Below are 18,953 nucleotides of genomic sequence, written 5' to 3'. Positions count from 1 at the left end.
CCCTGGTGCTCTTCTGGTAAACTGGAATAACGCTGGCTAGCTCCCAGTCAGCAGGGACCTCCCCAGGCTCCCAAGACCTTTGGCAGATGATCAAGAAGGTTCTTGCTGTAACATCTGTTAGCACCTTCAGTACTCTGGGATGAATCCCACCAGGCTCCATGGACTTGCGAACATATAGCTGATCTCTTGTGACTTTAATGACATGCACCCCTTGCCTGTCCGGGGCCCAGGCATGTCCCACAGCTCGTCTATCCCACTAAGCTTCTCCTTTCAGAAAAAGCACCAAGTACCAGGCGGGTAAGGAGAATCACACAGGGAGCAAGCGGCCTTTTCTGGGCAGATGGCTGTAACGACCTGAAGAGTCAACTTTCTGGTAGGTCTTCTCGTACAAACAAATATCTTACGGAAGCCGGGGCGCAGGCCAGCACCAGCCGGGGCTGGTACCTCACAGAAGCCTACCCTTCACCTCGCTGCCTGCCCGGCAGGCCCCCCGGGCCACCCCGCCCCCCGCCTCCCCGCCGCGGGGCGCAGACCGCCACGCAGGTGCCCGGGCCGCTGGACCCGGCCGGCCGAGGCTGCCGCGCTGCCGGGCCTCCCCGGCGCAGCCTGGCCGACGGCTGCCGCCCGCGGGCGCCCCCTGCCCGCAACAGCCACCCCGGCCGCGCTGCGCGGCCGCTCCCCTGCCCCGCCGCCACCGCCTCCTTTCGGGGCGGGCCTAGACCCGCCTGTAGGCGTTTGAGGGGGAGAGAATAACATGGTGGCCGCTTCCTCCCCAAACAGGAGCGGCGGCGGGGTCGGCGGTTCCTGAGGAGGAGGCGGACGCGGGGAGCAGCTCCGGGCCGGGAGCACCGCGACCGCTGGGGCGTGCGAGGGGCGCCCGGTGGCGGCTGTCGGCGGGCCGGCCGGCCGGCGGCAGGTGAGCGGCCGCGGGAGGCAGTGAGGCAGGCAGGCAGGCAGGCAGGCAGGGAGGGAGGCAGGCAGGCAGGCAGGCAGGGAGGGAGGGAGGGAGGGAGGCAGGCAGGGAGGGGGCCTGACAGGCAGGCAGGGAGGCAGGCAGGGAGGGGGCCTGACAGGCGGGGAGCGGGCGCTGGACCTGGCGCCTTGTCGACTTTCGGCCGCCCCCTCCTCGGGGAGCGGCGGGAAGCCGGCACTTGGGCGGGGGGAGCCCCCCCCGCGCCTCCCGGCTCGCTGGCCCATTCCCTCTCCCACCTCCGGAGGAAACTTCCTTCCTCGCCAGAGAGGGAGGGAAGTTTGGGGTGTTTCCCTGACGCTGAGTCCGTCCCTGGGAAGGGCTTCTGCCCTGCCCTGGTAGAGCCTCTGCGCTGGGGCCAGCCCTTACCCCGCACAGCGCGGTGCCGGGAGGGCGAAGGCGCTTTCTGAGCTTTTTAATCTTATTATCATGATTATTGTTGAGTTCCCTGCCCCCGTCCGCCGCGGCCGTCCCTCGGGAGCGCCAGGCCCTGCGGGCAGCGGTGGGCCCGCCGCGGCCGCCGGCGGAGGAGCGGCAGCGGGGCACGGCGCAGGTGGCAGGCGCTGCAGGTGAGTCCACGGGCTGCTCCCTCCTTTATTTCTCCATTTTTCTCTCCCTTTCCCTCTCCGGCTCCTCCCCTAGGCTGCGGCGTCAGCCGCTTTAACCCTTGCGGGGTCGGAGGCGAGGCGAGCGGCAGCGGGGCCCGCGGCGGAGCGTTGGCCCTTGCGGGCGCTCGGGCCTTGGTCCGCGCCCGCACGGAGATGGCGAATAGCGGCGTCGGGGCTGTTGGAAGGGTGTTTGAATAGCAGGGGTCGTCCCTTCCCTCCGCGCTCTGCTAGCCGGTGGCAGAGGCACCATTACCAATAGTCGTGCTGTGTTTTGGAAGCTGATCGTATTGGTAAGACGTAAAACTTAGTTTAGTTCTGCCGATTGAAAAAAAGGAAAAGCTAGGGCCGTAACTCTTCATCAGCCTCTACTATCATCCGAGGATATGTGATGTGTCTTTGCTGCGTGACCAGATAACCTCTGTAGCAACTGGATCTGGTGATATGCTAGGGCCTTCGTATGTCAAATAGGGAAAAATAGTTGCAGAAGCTGTCAGAAGCTTTAAATGTGATGTAAGCTGATTAACTCTGCTGTTAATGCCAAACATGATCTTCCAAAGCACCCCAGTACAACTTAATATATCGTGATGCCACAATCTTAGAAAGGGTGCAAAAACTGAAAGAAGTTGTATTAAATATAAATTAAATGCCTGTTTTGTAACTGTCTTTTTAATGCCATTTTCTCTTTTGGCTGTTACGGTTGAGCATGTTACAAACATGGACTGTTGTGCTGATTTCAAACTTAATGCCTGTGGCTAAACTTTTAGATCTCCTGAGCTTTTAGCTTGTAAACAAACTAGACATTTGATCTTTTTTTCTGTAAGCTCTGTTAGTGTGACTTCTGTAGTATGTCTTGTCTTATTGTGATGTTTTTAACCAAGCTAAATTGAGCCTGTACATGGACACATTAGTAAAAATAAAATTATTTATTTTTAGTTACTTTTGTTGGCTGTTTTCTTGTGTAGACTAAACACAAAGTTAGTAAAAGTTACTGCATCACTTCTTAAGGTAGCATGTTAGAATACAGCACTGAATGTTCTCTGCGTTCTTGGGGAGAAAAATAATGACGGGATGTAAATCACTTCATAACTATTTGGAAAATGAAAGGGGTTTTATTTGTATTTTTTTATGAAAAGCAGTCATGACCAAACTTAGTGATTAACCAGATTTACTAACCAGACTAGCATCTGTATTTCAAATGTTTGAAACAAAGGATACAAACTAAAAATAGTCAAAACTGTTAGATAGCTTGAGAATGCTTTTAGTGTCAATGTGACTGTAAGTATTTTTTAACAATTTTTTTTTTAATACTTGGCTGACAAGCTGCTTTTTGCCATTCCAGTGGATATGAAATGCTAATTATGCGTTCTGTTTTTGGGGAGCGCAATGAAAGAGTTCAGCAGAAACCAGAAATGTAAATATTGGCTTGCGGACATGACTTCTGACTTCTATGTTAAAACGCTTAGTGGCACACATAGACACTTAGTACTGCTAAAATCTAAAATATTGGGTATTATTTTTTTAAATTATTTTAAGTATGTAAGAAAATCCCTATCTTAATTTATAAGTATGTTATGTTTGGTTGTTACTTTTTAGGTTAAGGTTGGGCACTGTGTAGCCCGGAGTGAACCTAACGAGATTTTGGACCAAGTCTTACTGTTTGTTTTCTTGTTTGAAGATGGTGTGTGATTACTTTCCAATCAACTTTTGTATTTTTTTGAATGAAAGCCATCAAACTTGAGCAAAATTGGGATATCCAAATGGTGATACGGATAGCATCCCTCTGATTTAAAATGTGTGAATTCTCATTTGGAGTAGCAGTGCGATGTATTGTTGAAATACAGTGCTTGAAATGGTATCTTTTTAAGCTTGGTTCTTTCTTAGGTCTGTCTCTGACCAGTGGAAAATTGAATTTCGAATTCAACCTTGGTTTGCTTTAAGGACAAAAAAGTTCCTGTGTTAGCCTTGATGCATGCATCTGGGTTTGCTTAAAAGTACAACAGGAAAAAAGTCTCAGTAGAATGCAGTAGGCAAGGTATATTTCCAAAGTTGTAAGAGGAAGGTAATGTAATCTTTCAACTGTTATGTAAGATCAGATCTCTTATTAAGCTTTCAGATAAATGTCAATGGCAGCCATAGGCGCAGAGCAGTATGCTAAAGACTGATAATGTTTGGTGATCTTAATGTTTTCATGTAGCAGTGCTTCCTTTGTTGGCTTGCATAGCCTTCTGACTGAAATAACAACAAAAAGCACCTGTAACCTCTAAATCTGGCATCTTTTTGTTTAGAGGTACCTTGCACTGTAAGAATCTTTCTGGTAGAACTTTCCCCACCCCACCCCTCCCCGTGCTTGCTAGTCATCCCAAGGCATGGATCACTCCCTCCTGTTACCCAAATCTGGGTTCTTCACCCGGTGTGCAGGAGCCGGTCCACACACAGAGTGGAGATACTTGTTCATTGCCTGTCTGCACAGCAGCAGGTGCTGGGTGGTAAATCCACAAAGCTAGCACACCCCTTAACACGTAGCAAAACTTTTTATACGCTTTGAACAATTGCTTACAAATACGTTTAGCCACACTTGTTTCTCACTGGTTCTTACAAGTCTTGTCTCCATTTAAAGGTACAGTGTTCGTTTTTTCACCGTGCACGTTCTGTGGGGAGGGGGCTTTGTTATTAGGGGGTTCTCTTTGCTCCAGGGTGGATCTTTTAGTATGCAAATTAGGATAGTTTACAAGTAGTTCCAGTAATTATCTGTTTGGTCTTATTAACCATTTGGTTCTCCTCGAGCTTATCCGGTTGCACCCCATCTTGAGGTATTTATGATGTCTGTCCCTTCTCCGGAGGCCATGTTTTGTTAACTGTTTGTAAGGATTTAACTAACGTGCTCTGTTTTTCAAATTCATTCTTGTTGTTCACTATAGATATTTGTATATGTAGATATTTACTTTTTTCTCCCCCTCTCTTTTCCTTCTTTAAATAATTCTTATATCGCCACTTTCTTGAATAATGTTCAGGATGCTGAAGATCATGGTGTAGGTGACCTCTGAAATAGTTCATAGGGATCATTGTCATAGTTACTAAATTGCTCCCCATGTGAGTTGCCAGATAGTTGTCCATTACTACTTATTTCAATCTGAAAATGAGAATCAGTTTGCTGCACTGTGCAGTATGAGACCTGCTTTCTTCCTATATGCTTCAAACTGTAAACTGAAGTTTTTGGATTTTTAGATGTACTTTTGAGCTTACATCTTGCTACAAAAATCATCCCTCTCTCAAAATCGTAGCCCTCAGTTACACAGAAATGTGATGCTGCTTCTTTCTTGTTGGATAAAAAGGTGGTGTTGCTGGGAATACTCCACCCCGACAATGATCATGAGAATGCCTGCTTTCTGCAGATTTGTGGAGCTGAAGGCTTACAATTCAGACCTCTGTGTTGTTGAAAGTGAGTTAGTTCAAGACTGTTTCTGGTCTACAACATGGGTTCTGGTGGAGTGTGACTGTTTCATGTTCAATTATTCTTATGACTGCATCTGTCACACAATGTGCACATACAGACTTATTTATTCTAAGGTTCCAGGAATACAGTTACACTGCTCTGCATTCCGAGGTGGAACAGAGCAGAAAATTTTGTCTTGGTTAGTATCTCACTCTAGTCCTTTGTTTCTGCTTACAGGCTCTTCGAGGATATAAATGTGGTCCTGATGTTTACTGTTTGCTTTGGCAGATAGGAAACTTGGAAACAGTTTTCAGAATAACAAAGATTATAATGAAATTCTGAGTTTATGTATGTGACTTTTTTTTTTTTTTTTGAAGAGCAGCGAACTCGAGATTGTTGATACAGGGAACAGTAAAAACGTACTCATGATTTCTTGCCTAAAGGTTGGCTTGCCTGTCATTAAACATTCCATTTGCTTTGTTTCAGTTAAATGCAGTGAGCCAGTTTTGCCTTATTCTGCTTTCATCTTCACATTTTGTGACACTTGAGTTCCTTTCCTTTACTCTCAAAACCTTTCTAAAGAGACTTGATGTTTTTAAAGCATCAACCAAGAGCCTGTGCTTTTCTGTCTAAAAGATGTTAAGAATAAATCGGGGATTGACTTGCAAATTAAGTTGTTCAGTTCTGGCAGCAAAAGCTGAGTTTACAATTACCAGTCTCCGAAGTAGCAGAAGCTTTCTTCCTCTTGAAAGTGTTTTCCAGTTGTGAACAAATTGTAGCTCTACTACAAAATGTAGCCATTTTTCATCAGAGGCAAGGAACCCCATGTTCTTGCTTTCTTTCTGAACCTACACATTTCAGCAATAGCTTTTGCCTTTATAATTAATTACAGCCTTTGATCAGTAATGCTTGAGCTGAAGTCTAGTCACTGGTGCATTCTTCAGTGCTCCTCTTCCCTGTTATACCCTGCAAATCTTTGACGTTGAAGCATTGTGTGACTGGTGAAAGCAAGTGTTGTTTGGTGGGTTTTTTTTTTACTTTTTTTTTCTTTCTTTCGTTGGGCTACCCAGTGCTGCTATTCCTGGTGTCACATAACATGGCTCCAGCCTTCTTTGTTATTCTCTGGGGAAGAAACTATACTCTCACTGAGATAAGAAACCTGACATAGGTAGAAGTCTTGCAAGTAAGATATCCTCCAGGCATGTCTATATAATGTGTAAACTATATCTTTCTTCTTTGAGAAAGGATAAAAGTGCAGATGAAGTTGGGAGAAAGAGAACCACAACTAGAAAGCAGCTACCTAGGAGCAACGTATGAAGAAAAAGTAGTTCAAGCACTTAACTAGTGTTAGAAATCAAGGCATCTATAGCTATATAGTTAAGCCCTGAAACTTCTATAGGATATCCATACTTTGTCTAAGAAAAAATTAAAGGAAAAACACACTGCTGAGTCACAGCAACAGATCATCCAGTCAGTTACTCTAATCATTGAATGGAACTATTGCAAAATATTAAAACCAGTGTGGCCAGTTCTCAACAGTTGATCAGCCATCCATCCTTGGGAGTAACAGCAACAGCAACCGCTAGCCTAGTCTATGGAGTCATTTATACCTATGCCTTCATTGTTTTCTTGATGCTTAATTTCTCCCAGTAACTTTTTAAGCAATGAGTGATCCTAATGAGAATGTAAACTGCTGGTTATCTAGGTTTAAGTGGCAGAAAATTGTTGTGTTTGAGGTTAATCTGAACTTACGTACACTGAGGGGGTCTTGTTTGTTTTTTTAAGGCATGAGGAATATATTTTGCAGGTTTCCTTAAATCATAAAAAATGTGTTTTTGCAGAGGAAATAATTTCAAGGATCTGGAGAGCCTGAGAAATGTTTTATGTACATAAAACATACGTGTCTTATACCTGTTAAGCTTCTGAAATGGCCAAAGATGTGACTGAAGAGGGGTATTGACAAGTTAGTTTTAGCCTAGGGAGACCCATCTTTCTTGGCTCCCTTCTTCCTCTGTTATCCACCACTTTTTAAGGGGTAATTCTGACTTCAGATGCCTTCAGTTATCATTTGAAGCTCCACTTACACTTCTTGTAGAAGGAACCTAGGAAAGCTAACCACGTGAAGTTAAGTTTAGTTTTCCCAATAGATCCCACAAATATCTACAAATAAAATTTGGAATTGGCAGGAGGAGGAAGAGTACAAGTAATTTTCTTGTAAGCTTTCTAAGTCATGAACCACTGTGATGTGTAGTTCTGGTTTGTTAATGAATAGGTTGTATGCCTTTTATTGGTCACATCCAGGTTTGTTTTCAGTTCTGAGTATTAAAGGCTAAGCAGGACAGAAAAGAAAACTTCCAAACTGCCTGAACATGTTACTGTTTACTCAAAGTTGTGATGAAACCAGAAAAAGCAAGTCCGTATCTCCTATGAATTGCTTACTTGACTCAAATCACCAGTTAGAATCACCAGTGAAAGACTTAAATTTCTTCTGACACTAAATTCTTGCATAACCTTGGGGATGCATCCTTACTTGTTATGTTCTTCTTTCAGTTATGCCTTAGGCTTTAAGTAGTAATTCTCCCTGTGTAAGACTGTGTTTTGTTACTTGAATAAAGTATAAGCATACCACTGAATTTTTCCAGTACTAATAAACCAGTTGTGTTGGTGTAAGAAGATCACAAGTCATAAACAGAACAGTCTGCAAATGAAAAGTTGGTTTTGCTGGTAGTGATGTATTTACACAGGGGCTTATACCAGAATACCTGTATGTCTCTGAAGAGCAGGATTCTTCTGTGCACTCCTGGCCTGTGCAGGTACAGTTCTAGGAATAAACCAAATCTACATTATGCATAAAACAAGGAATATGTTGTTCAGGATTTGGTAGACCAAGTAGAAAGTTTACCTTTGAAAAAAGGCACAGTATGTGACCCACGCTTTCTTAGAAAGGGAGTGTCATTTTGAACTCTGATGTGTATACTTTGCTGCATTTGTGCTTTGAACTTTTTTTTGTAGGCATCATCTTGTAAGATAATTATATATGAAAGCCTTAAGTTCCTTTGGGTTATGATGACTCATTCACCATGAATGTAATGACTAATGTGACATTTCAGTTTATTTTAAAGAAAACAGAACAAATCCTGCACAAAGACATTTACAGCTTTTCTTCTGTGTGATTCAGATGTACAGTGTATGCACAGTTCATCTCAAAACCTCTTATTCTTAGTGTCTTTGATCTAACTAATTCTGTAGGGAAAAAAAATGTATCTTATTAAATATAAGTCACTCCTCTAACTTTAAGCTGGTTTCCTAGCTATATTAACAGCCAGATGAGGCACAAGTATGAGAAGGGAATCTGCTGTGAGCCTCTAGTGTGTAAACGCCTCTTCTTGTACCTTTGTAAAAATTTCATCCTTAATTGGTATGCTTGCTGCATTGAACATCTGAGTTGAAAGCATTTGAGTTGTCCACATTGGTATGTGCAAATTATCTTGTATCACTCCATTTGTATTCCTTCTCCTTTTGTCTGTATGGAGTATTGATGCTGCCCTAGACCTATTAAAAAAAGACAGAGGAAGAATGAAGGTGGGGAGGGGAAGAGCTTACAGGATTAAAAATGTGTTGTTATAGAGGGCTGTGTGATGCCCTTTTTTTTTGAGCAGAAACTGAAATGCTCATAGCCTACCTCTCAGGTAAATCTTATGACCATGTGACTGTTGTCCCACTTGCCTCTTCCTAGAGCCAGTAAAGTGTGCAGTGGAGCAGTATCAGTGGAGGAGAATGAGGGTGTTCCACTACTGTATACTTGGGAGCAGATAGTAAGGGCTGGCATACTTCCCCACCTCCATTCCCCCACCAAAGGAGAAACTGTGCATTCCACTCCACACTGTGCAGGAAAATGAATGTAGGGGTCTCAAATGTTTTTTTGCATGCCGCAGCAACTGAGCACTGGGTAGACTTGACGGGACTGTGCGGTTATGTAAGGTGTGTGGGAACAAACCTTGGGGAAGGATGTCTGTTTGAATTTCCAGACAATTTAGAAAAAGCTGAAATCAGTGATCTAAGTAAATTGGATTAATCCATTCCTAGATGGTTAAATTGGAAGTAGGAATGCTAAACAACTGTGAATTATGCCCACAGTAGTCATAGCCTGCTTTAGGAAACCAGATTTTTCATTTCTAGTGTATTACTATATCAATATAAGCATTACATAATGTTTTGATATATAACAAAAAATGCATAAAACCATGCATAAATAGTGTTTTAAATAGGAAGACAAGTGCATGTGTTAAATTATGACAGAAATGGATGTTGCAAAGAATAAAGGGTAAACATGAACAGCACAACAATATAAACCAGTAAATCAATGTTGCCTTTTTTCTCTTTGCAAAAGAGAGAATGTGACTTAATATTTAAATTTGCTTTCAGAATCCTACCCATAGATAAGTTTTATGCTCTCTGAATGGATAGTTCTCCAGATTGTTAGGCAAGTATGTTGGAGGCTGCTAGTAATGTTGGTGGAAATTTAAAAAAAATATAACCTTTTCTTCCTTTCTCTCTGTTTGTATTGTAACTAAGCAGGTATACTCCTAGCAATGTTCTGACTTAAGGTACTTATTTTCGTGTTCAGAATCTATATAGCTCATTCCAGAAAATCAAGTTTCCTGTAAGTGTTTTGTCTCCACCAGTGTGTTGACTAATACAGTATAGATATTTTAGTGTTAGGTGATAATATTATGCAAACAATAAAAATAGATGTAATGTCAAACTTTACATTTATTTGCCATCTGGTGAGTGGTCAGGTTTCATGACAATCATGGGCTTGCTATTCTGTTTGACAGGTTTTTTTAGTGTTTGAGGAAAATATTTGCCTAAGTGGTACCTTTCTAATGTGTTATCTTTCATGATTATTTTCTTCAGAAGTTCATATAATACACATATCTTTAATATACATCTAATTTGAGATCATTAGACTATTCAGAAGACTGAAATGTGGGCTTGAATAGATTCAGATAGTTCTGAATATATTTATTCAGGAATATAAGTGAGCACAGCAAGAAGCAAGGATTGATAACCAAGGGCTTTTAAGAGGTGGAAGCATAAGTTTCTTTACACATACCGCAGAATTCAAAGGCAAAAAAATTTTGTGATGAGTTTTTGTGTAAAAAGCAGGTGTTCTGGTTGTCTCAAAAGTGACTGAAAATTTTAACATAAAAGGAAAATACAAGTCAGATTTTCCACAGAATGACAAAACTTTTTTGTCTGTGGATATAAATTAACTTTGTCAGTACAAACTTAAGCAATATTTTTGTTTATTCTGGAGCAAAAGTTGTAGTCATAATGAAAATTTTTGATTCATTTTACATGTGTGGTTTCACAGATGCACCATCCACTTGATGACTTTTATTTGTGAATGCCTTTCCATTTCCATAATTTTAAGATGGCTTTACTATCCTTTAGGTGGCTTTGGTCCATTTTATTCTGGCTTTTGGAGTTGTGACTGGACTGGAGTGTGGTTGCATGGGTCCTCTCATGGACATTCTTTAAAATAAATCAGAAGAGATATGAGAGGCAATCAATGACAGTTACTGCACTTTCTTACATTGCCTTGATCCATTTCTCTATTAGCCTTTATCTAGGAATGGGAAGAGTAGCTTAGATGCTAAACAAAGATCTTGTCTTTGGAAAGAGTTTCACTAAAACATCTGACAATACAGAAGATACTTATGAAAGTTGAGGGCTTAAGTTTTCAGGAACCATACTCCTGCCTAAGCTTGTTATGTGTGATTTTTGTTTGTGGTAACTTCATTGCAAGATGACCTGCAACGTAAATGATGTAGAGGGATCACTTGGAGACCTAACTTGCACTCTTTCTGCATTTGCTACAGATGTGCTAATGCAAACCCTCACTGCAGAAATGTGCAAAAAAAATCAAGATCATGGTATGCTCCGTGCAGCATAAAGAGCAAAAAGACAGTTCCTCCTGTAAGGTTCTCGCTGCTGCAACGTAAGACCAAAACCATGAGTATTCTAACTGCTGTCAAGCATGCGGTTTGGACTTTTTTAAGCCATCTTGGCAAAAGACAAGTTTCTTAATGAGGAGTTGGCAAGAGGATTAAAAGACAGGCTTGTGGGGTGTTAATAAGCTCCTGCCAAGCTTGAAAAGCAGCTGAGAAAGAATGAAAACGCTGACATGAAACCAAGTGATTTGAGGCTGGTGTCATAGGCCAACCAAAAATGGGAGTAGTCATCTTGATTGCCGGGAAAGGTGTTCAGTGGGGTGGGCACAGGTTGTGAGGCTCTCAAAATGTCAGTGAACCAGCCTGTGTTTGATGTGATAAAGCTGCCAATGGAAATACCTACAGAGAAGAATGACGTCTTCCTGCAGTCTGATCTTTTTTTTCCCCAAAAGATAATAATGAGGAAAATCATACTCCTCAAAAACTACTGAATGGGTTTTCCACTGTGGATTTGTGGAGCCCTTAGGAGACAATTTCAAGAAGCATATGGCTGATTGTATTGTAGGCAGCTAACAAAAATGAAATCAAAGCATGATTCAGTGATCTGGCAATCTGTCACTGGAGATTCTGGCAAAATAATTTCAATGCTAATACTTAATTATTTCAATTCTTACTAGAAAGAGAGTATGTAGCTTACTTCAAGTAACATCTTAGGTGTATTTGAAACAGAACATCTCTCCTGTGACCTCCCAAAACCAAACCATAGTCCAGCATCACCCTAACAAAAAAAGGGCACCAAAAAACCTACAACAAGCAATCTAGGAGACTTGGGCTCCCCAAAGGCACTTAACCACCGCACTATTGTGCCTTGACTTTTTCTTCACTGTTTTATTTTTGTTTCAGGCTACTATATTTGGCTCTGTTCCAACGGAGTTTCCAATTACAGAAAGAGTTCTCTAACAAAGAATGTTTCCAGGGCCGCAGATGTTTCACTCATTACATAATACTGAGCATGGCTAACCTTTAAAGCTTGCAACTGGGGCAGTAAGTGCATTTTATAAAGTACTTCCCTTGCTCTGAGAACTATTATTATTTGATTTCTTTCTTGGACTATTTTCTTTGCAGCCTCTGGAGCAGTTGCCATCTCCTGTTACGTGAAAGGACAGTTTGGGTACAACAATGATGGAACAAGATTAAACTGGTTTATTAAATGAGTGTATCTGGACTGCTTGATGATTGTCATTCTTCCTTTCTCACATCTTTTCCATTTCTGTTTTCTGTCCTTGGCAATAGAACTTCATTTACTGGTACCAAATTTGCCTTCATTGATTCCAGCTGTTTCTACTCTAGAGTCCGCAGGTCACTTTGGAGTTTGTTTTTTGGCCTCACATGTCTGTAACCATGCCAATTTTTATACTATTGGACAACTTGAAATTACTGTACAATAGGAAAACTTCAGCTTTTGAGTGTGGTAGAAGTAGTTCGAGTTGGGGTGGTTTGGTGATTTATTTTTTTTTCTTATTTTTTTTTCCCTCCACATTGCTTTTAGTCTGATTTTAGTCAGAAAAATGCTCAGTTCTGCTTCTGAAGACAAAATCTTAAATGTTAGTAGTATGCTTTTGTGTCTTTTCTGAATAATTCTGATGTATTAAATATAAAGCTAAAAATTTTTGACTAGTTTCGTCCTTTCCTTTGATTTTTTGTTCTAGCAATCCAAGGACTCATATACAGAACAGGAATACATAGAAATTGCAAAGAAAATTCAGGGTAAAGGAGAACAATAATATATTTAAGGGCAAAATGTTCTCCATTTGCTTCTAAAACGGGTCTGAAAAGCTGCAAGACTTAACACTGACAAAACTGATCCTTAAGTGACAAACACAGCAGAGAGGACACAGTCTAGGAGGCTCCTGGAGTGTGTGGAAGATAACTTCCTGACAGAGCTGGTCAGTGAGCAAACCAGGGCTGATGCTCCACTGGACCTGCTGTTAACAAACCAGGAAGGACTGCTGGCAATCCTGGGAAGGATATCTTGGGCACAGCGATCATGAAATGATAGTTTTCAATTCTCAAAGAAGTAAGCAGCGAGGGCTCAGCAGAACCATTTCCTTGGATTTCCAGAGGAAAACTTTGTCCTGTTAAAAGCCTGGTCAATAGAGTCCCTTGGGAGACAGTCCTGGAGGGCCAAGGGTTCCTGGAAGGCTGGACATTCTTCAGGAAGGCATCCCCATGTCCTGAAAGACAAGCTGGTGGGGAAGAAGACCGGCGTGGCTGAACCAGAGAGCTTTGCCTGAAACTCAGGGGAAAAAAGGAGAGGTTACTGCCTTGGGAAGAAGGGGCAGGCAACTCTGGAGGACTATAAGGATGTTGTGAGGTTATGCAGGGTGATTATTAAAGAGGCAAAAGTCCAGCTAAAACTCAGGCTGGCCACTGCTGTAAAAGACAACAAAAAATGTTTTTACACATACATTAGAAACAAAAGGGCGGTCAAAGGTGATCTGCATCCTTTATTGGATGTGGGGAAGGGAACATTGCAACAAAGGCTGAGGTACTTAATGTTTTCTTTGCCTCAGCCTTTAATAGTAAGGCCAGTTACCCTCAGCATACTCAGCCCCTGAGCTGGAAGGGGGGGACGAGGAGCAGAATGAAGTTCCCGTAGTCCAGGAGGAAACGGTCAGCGACCTGCGGCTCCACTTGGACACACACAAGTCTATGGTGCTGGATGGGATCCACCTGAGGGTTAGTGAGGGAGCCGGTGGAGGAGCTGGCGCAGCGACTGTCCATCATTTATCAACAGTCCTGGCTAACTGGGGAGGTCCCAGAAGACTGGAGGTTAGCCAGTGTGACACCCATCTACAAGAAGGGCAGGACAGATCTGGGAAACGACGGGCCATTCAGGCTGTCCTCAGTGTTGGGTAAGGTTATGGAGCCAATAACCCTGCGCACCATCATAGAGCACGTGCGAAGACAATCAGGGGATGAGGCCAAGCCAGCACGGGTTTATGAAAGGCAGGTCCTGCCTGATGAACTTGATTTCCTTCTACGACAAGGTGAACCCACCTATTAGGGAAAGGCTGTGGGTGTTGTCTACGCGGACCTTAGTAAAACCTTTGACGCCATCTCCCACAGCATTCTCCTGGAGAAACTGGCTGCTTATGGCTTGGGTGTGCATACTCTGTGCTGGATTAAAATCTAGCTGGACAGCTGAGCCCAAAGGGTGGTAGTAAACAGTTACATCTAGGTGGTAACCAGTCACAAGTGGTGTTCCCCAGGGCTCAGTATTGGGGCCAGTCCTGTTGCATGTGGGAGAGCAGAAATCAGAGCTTGCGTATCCACACAGCCAGTCCTGTTTAATGTCTTTATCAACAGTCTGGGTGAGGGGACTGAGTGCACCCTCAGTAAGTTTGCAGGTGACACCAGACCGGGGGGAGTGTTGCTGTCCTTAGGGCAGGCAGGCTGTGCAGAGGGATCTGGGCAGGCTGGAGCGATGGGCCGAGGCCATTCCTGTGAGGTTCAACAGGGCTCAGTGCCGGGTCCTGCCCTTGGGTCACAGCAGCCCCACACAGCGCTACAGGCTGGGGCAGAGCGGCTGGAAAGGGCCTGGTGGGAAAGGGCCTGGGGGTGCTGGTCCACAGCCGGCTGGGCGTGAGCCAGCAGTGTGCCCAGGTGGCCAAGGCGGCCAGCAGCACCCTGGCTGGTACCAGACACGGTGTGGCCAGCAGGACCAGGGCAGCGATGGTCCCCCTGCACTGGGCACTGGTGAGGCCGCACCTCGAACGCTGTGTTCAGGTTTGGGCCCCTCACTGCAAGAGAGACGCTGAGGTGCTGCAGCGTGGCCAGAGAAGGGTAATGAAGCTGGTGAAGGGTCTGGAGCACAAGGCTTATGCGGAGCAGCTGAGGGAGCTGGGGCTGTTTAGCCTGAGGAGGAGGAGGCTGAGGAAGGATCTTATTGTCCTCTACAACTACTTGAAAAGAGGCTGTAGTGAGGTGGGTGTTGGTCTCTTCTCCCAGATAACAAGTGATAGGACAAGAGGAAACAGCCTCAAGTTGTGTCAGGGGACATTTAAATTGGTTAATAAGGAAAAAATTCTTCACCGAAAGGGTGGTCAAGCACTGGAACAGATTGCCCAAGGAGTTGGTAGAATCATCATCCCTACAAGTGTTTGAAAACCATGTAGATGCAGTGCTTAGGGAAATGGCTTAGTGGTGGACTTGGCAGTATTAAGTTAATGGTTGAATTTGATGACCTCGAAGGTCTTTTCCAATCTAAATGTTTCTGTGATTATATGAAGGTGTATATGCCTTACAAAACTAAAGAAGTACGCCATATGATTATCACTTATTACAATACTGGATTTGCAAAAGTCAGTTCACTTCACCAGCCTTTCTTCATATGAAGCACACTATTGCATCATTTCAAAGGCTATGGTTTGAAATAGAAAAGGAAAACTACATTGGAAGAGTACACAGACCCGTTTCCCTTTATATGAATGGTGTACTTGCTAGTGGCTCTTATGAAAATGTCAGTAACAAATAACCAAAGAGAGAGCGAATATATGTCTTGCTTAGGCTATAAAGGACTATGGATGTCTTCAGCCATTGTAGAAATTGAAGTGTGAAAAAGATATATTCATTTACCACCTGTGGTGTTTTAGCCTTTTGTCTTTGGTGTGTCTGCTAATTTGATGTTAAGAATTTTTGATTTAATCAATTTATAAAATACAGGTTTTATTTTTCAGCATAACTGTAGAGCTGTGTTTGACATTTTAGGAGCTTAAAACAGAAGTGATTTTGTTCTCATTCATTCACCGTTTGCAGAACCCTTGTGCTCTAAGAACTGCTTTTTGTACAGGTGGAGAAAGAAAAAAAGGGAACTGTTTCACCGAGTTGTTTCTAGGTGTGGTGCCTTTGGTTCTGTAGGAATTTCTTACCTGAGGTGATTTGATGTTCTATTTTTGCTTCTTTCCAACTCTCATGCCCTGATCTATTTGGAATGCTTTAGAATACTTTACCAACAAAGCTGATTACATTCATTTTATGCCTGATTTTTGTTTGGCTGCTGTCAGAAAAAGGTCTGGTACGCAAAAAGGTAGTATAGGAGTCAACATTTTTTCCTTTGAATATGTGTAGATTTGCAACAATTTAGCTATCTGACACAAAAAACCAGTTTGATTATTTGCAGTACCAGACCTTTATACAACTTTTTTTCTGGATGAAGTTTTCAATTAACCAATAAAAGCAATCCTATAGAAATACTTCATTAAATGTAATTGGCAGGCTTTTTATCTTTCACCTTGTCCTTAAGTTTATTTTTCACAATGTTACAGACCTCTGTAAGATAATGAGCTTGTAGCTTGTAACTTGTAACTTATTTCTGTTGTGAAACCACTACATTCTCAAATGTTTACTTGAAAACTGCTAGAAGGAATTGTCCTGTATTAGCATATGTGCAAGTTCAGACCCAAGCATGGGTGATTGGGGTTGTTCCAGAGCTGGCTGTGTGTAAGACAGGTAGAAGGTGGGCATTGCACGTCTGTGAAGTTATTTTTGTAATTCTAGTTTTTCTAATACTGTTTGATTTAGTCAAGTGACTGTAACTGTTACTTTATTTCATAATTTACAACAATGTGATATGCATTCCAAAAAAGAAAGACTATAAATGCATGTCCAGGAGTTCTTTTACTCTTGTTACCATCTGTCTGTAACTAATAATCTGTGGACAACTGTTTTTTCCCTCTGTTTTAATCCTGTTCAGTGCTAATGGTACTCGTGAAGTAATGTCTTGTCTTTTGTTGTGGTGTATGTATATATGTGTCTGTATATATTAATCTATATTCTTACACATAATAAAATATGCTTCGTAGAACTCATATATAGACATGGCCATGTAACTTCCCTATGTGTTGCTAATGATATGATTATGATAATGTTTGATAACCCTCATAGTTCACCTGAACTCTTTTAGCATTGTTGAGTAGTCTGGTTTATAATGCTCCATCCTGTAATAATTTTCAGTCATCTGTGATGGATACACAAGGTCTGATTTCTGCTGTCCCACATGCACCAAACTGAAACACATCAGCTGGAGTTGCACTCTTATCTGAGTAGAAATGGGCTTGCTTAGAAGTGACTATAGTATGGGCAAGCATACTGATGTGAGCGGTAGCAGTGTGAAGACAAGCTGGAATGGGCAAGCCATGGAGCGCAAGCTTTTTAGGAACACTGTGTGTATACTCCAGTTATGTTCTGGTTGTTCAGTGGTAATATTAGTGACTGTCTTTGCATATGCTGAGAACATTTAAGCCTGCGTGAGTATATATATGTGCTAGAATCATACCTGTATTTTACGTTTTAAAAAAAAGTCTGAAGTTTCAATAGCCAAGGATAGTCCATGATTGCATTACTTAGTGCTTTTCAAAGTAACTTCAATATTAGCTTCCATGTCTTGAAACAAGGACAAATTTTGAGGCAGTTAGAACAAAAGCAATCATTCTGACCTTCACCGTATTCTGTTGCTGTGAATTACAACTAGGAAATAGCTGGAAAAAGAAAAAAAACAACAGAAGAAAGCACTATTGTTGATGCATTTCCACCAATAGGCAGTTTTGAAAAATATTCATAGTATTAATACTAATTATTATATCCAATTGTAGTTTCAGTCCTTTAGCATTTGTATTTAAGATTTGATTATTAGAAGCAGTCCTAGAGACAAAACTCTTTAAGTGATCAAGTCCTCATTGCTGAGTTCAGGCCTTCAGGTTCTACTTTCTCCAGTGCCAGGGGACTAAACTTTGTTGCTCTGATTTAAGATCACCTTTTCTGCAAAAGTCTTTTTTTAATCAGTGTTGTCAGTTTTTCACACCAGCTTTGTCATGCCTTTATTTTTACCACTGTTGTGATATAACTGCTGCTTTTTTTTTTTTTTTTTTAAACAAGGCCTGCAGTGACAGGGTAAGGGGGGCAACAGTTTTAAACTGAAAGAGGGTAGGTTTAGGTTGGACATAAGACATTTATGATGATGCAGGTGGTAAGACACTGGAACAGGCTGCCCAGAGAAGCTGTGGATGCCCCATCCGTGCAGTGTTCAATGCCAGGTTGGATGGAGCTTTGAGCAACCTGGTCTAGTGGAAGGTGCCCCTGCCCGTGGCAGGGGGGTTGGATTAGATCATCTATAAAGGTACTTGAAATGTGTGCAGAAAGGGGGGTGGGGTGGGGGGCAAGCTGAAGGGTTGATGCAATCTGTCAGTATCTCTTTGCCATGTATGACAGTGATTTAGCTTCTTCAAACATGTTTTTAAAGTAATTTACAAATCTTCTTTTAATTTCTTTCCATTTTCAGTTTTAATGAATAGCTGATGCTGCTTTACCTCAAGAAGTATGCTGTCTTGCTGGTTGCTTATTTTAACTGTCTATGCATATTATGTAATGCTTTTAATGTGAACAAGGAACGTTTCTGAAGTCACTGATGAAAAGAAATTCTGCAGTGGTTGCTGTGGTATAAAATTAAGATTTAACAAGATTCAGTGAAGATTCTTTTTTACAAATGAGAAAAAATTATTTTTCCTACCCCTTCACCAATAACGTTATTTAATCTTCGCTCAAGTTAAAAGAATGGTCTGTGTGAATAAAGAAACAGATCTTTCCCTTTTCTACCACAGCAAAGGAAGTTCCTTTCTGAGTTTTTGGAAAGGTAACCAAAGTTTGCCTGCCACTTCTATCTTCTGATTTGTTCATTGGAAATAATAGAGAAGTTGCATGTATAAAGACTTGGTTCATGTAGCTTATTAAGTTCTGTATTGGGGAGTGAGGTGCCTGTGGTAGTCCTTGTGTTGTCTATGCAGATTTGCCTAGCACAGTGTTTGGAAAACATAGTAGTGCTTCCCTTTTACTTAGATTGTAGCCCATAGATTTTCCAAATGTTACAATGACTTCCCGACACACTGTCTTGTATCCATCCAGTAGAGTATTTGTCTTTTAGTTTAGCA

General features: G+C 42.1%; 1 protein-coding gene across 6 annotated transcripts in view; it reads left to right on the top strand.

Annotated features, from left to right (window-relative positions):
• Positions 1–727: 727 nt before the first annotated feature.
• The window catches only part of DENND4C (DENN domain containing 4C), a 79,555-nt gene continuing 61,329 nt past the window's right edge, over positions 728–18,953 (top strand). For 4 of the 6 annotated variants that reach the window (XM_040579687.1, XM_040579689.1, XM_040579688.1 and 1 more), the window contains exon 1: positions 728–916. The gene's annotated coding sequence lies outside the window, so the exon portion shown is untranslated. Of the gene's footprint in view, positions 917–1,068; positions 1,540–18,953 lie in introns of those variants that run through there. The other 2 variants (XM_040579686.1, XM_040579690.1) reach the window with 1 other exon arrangement.

This window comes from Falco naumanni, chromosome Z, assembly GCF_017639655.2.
Source record: "Falco naumanni isolate bFalNau1 chromosome Z, bFalNau1.pat, whole genome shotgun sequence".
Classification (NCBI taxonomy): Eukaryota; Metazoa; Chordata; class Aves; order Falconiformes; family Falconidae; genus Falco; species Falco naumanni.
Note: the sequence above shows the minus strand (reverse complement) of the source record. Positions and strands in the feature narration are given on the sequence as shown.